This window comes from Watersipora subatra, chromosome 4 (genome assembly GCF_963576615.1).
Source record: "Watersipora subatra chromosome 4, tzWatSuba1.1, whole genome shotgun sequence".
NCBI classification, from domain to species: Eukaryota; Metazoa; Bryozoa; class Gymnolaemata; order Cheilostomatida; family Watersiporidae; genus Watersipora; species Watersipora subatra.
In genome coordinates, this window is record NC_088711.1 from 61,290,351 (window position 1) to 61,292,149 (window position 1,799).

Consider the following 1,799-nt stretch of genomic DNA (forward strand, 5'->3'; position numbering starts at 1 on the left):
TGGTTTTTTAATCCCTTAAAACTTTGTCCCTATAGCTGGACACACAGACAGACCGACAAAAGACCGACCACGAGACTCAACAAGAGAATAACCTTGAGATTTATATACATGTATATCGATTACTCTAATCTAGTTTGTCCAAGCGCTATAAAATTCTCCTTTTACCTTCGCTAGAAATTAAAATAACTCTTCAATTTTTATTTTTTAACCACCTCCTATTATATGGGCTGCAATTAAAATGGGTAGTAGACATCATTTGAACGCATCATCACAAACAGGGCAGACAGAGGGAAGCTAATCTACAATGTGTTTTGACAAAGGGGATATGAGGATGTTAAGTTACATGCGAAGTTGCTCGGGCTCTCATGTAACATGTACTTGCAAGTATTTGAGTGAGTATTCAACTAGCGGGTGTTTGTATAAGGCAAAAGGTGGCATTATCAGCGTTGACTATCATCATTCACCACATGCTACTAGCGTTGCCAGTCCTGTAGTAGCTAATACTATTACAGAAGATGAAAAACTATTCATCCGCTGACAGACTTGGTAAATCAAGGGAGAAAATCAAACAACCATCAGAGAAGTCGATCAGCAATGTTGCAAGTATGTAAAAATGAATGTGGTTTCTTACTGCCGCAAGTAGTGGAAAAATTAATACAATTTTTTTATTGTGGATTTACAAGTCAGTGGTTATCAAAAGTTGGTATGCACATGTTTCTAACAGTTTCAACAAGTTTTTGTTTGTACTGATGACACCAATTTGGCTAAATGCAATCTAGAAAAGCCATGCCTCAGCTCAAGTTTACCGTATATCTTCGCATACAAGACTATCTCGCATGTAAGCCAACCCTAGAATAATAGCCCTAAAACCAGGTAATTTGTATGAACTCGCATATAAGTCAACCCTATAAATTGTACCATGATGTACGAATCTATCAGAGCAAAAGGTTGCAGAAATGGGGTGTTTTTTGTAGGGTTAGTACAAAATGTTTCCGATTGGTGAGTAGTTGTATAATTAGCGTATCGTGTCTCCGTTTAATCGAAAGGAAGTGATCATGTTTTCTTTGAATCAATGGAAAACATGTTTGTGTCTCCCGATGATCTTAGTTTCGCTTAAAGAATAGAGAAAGCATAATATTTTTATGCTTTATTATTTATCTTGAGGTGTTGACTGATGTTCTAAAAAAAGAATCAAGGAGATTGACCAACCAGAAGCTGAGATATAGCCAGCCAAACACAGGTCTACCAAAAAACATAAGTGTTTTGGTAGTCATCAATATATGACGTATGAAATCGACTTGTGTGCCATTGGTCAATTAAGCCAACTAACGCGCTCTCCTATAACAATCACGGCGTTTTAATTGGAAGTATAGAACAATCAAATCGGGCCTAACAATCATTGCTCTGAGAATTCCGAACCAGTCCCTCTGACGTGTAGATTAGTTTTAGAATAAAATAATTACACGCATCTATTATTTCGCAACATTCTGCTATCACTTTCTACAAATTATATTAGTTACATCATTTATTCTATACACAGTTATATTATTATTTTGTATAATATGCATTATGATTATAATATTAATCATAAAAATAATCATAGATAAGATAATAGATCAATAGAAAAATCAAATCAAAAGTTATCGTTTTCTTTTTTTACAGCAAGAGCAGCACGGTCAAGTTATTCTTTTTAAGATTATGGCTGCAGTGAACTTACAGTCTGTTAATAGTGACGATAATCATGAAAATCAACTAAATGCTGCAGTAGATACACAATAGAAAAATGATGAATGAACAAA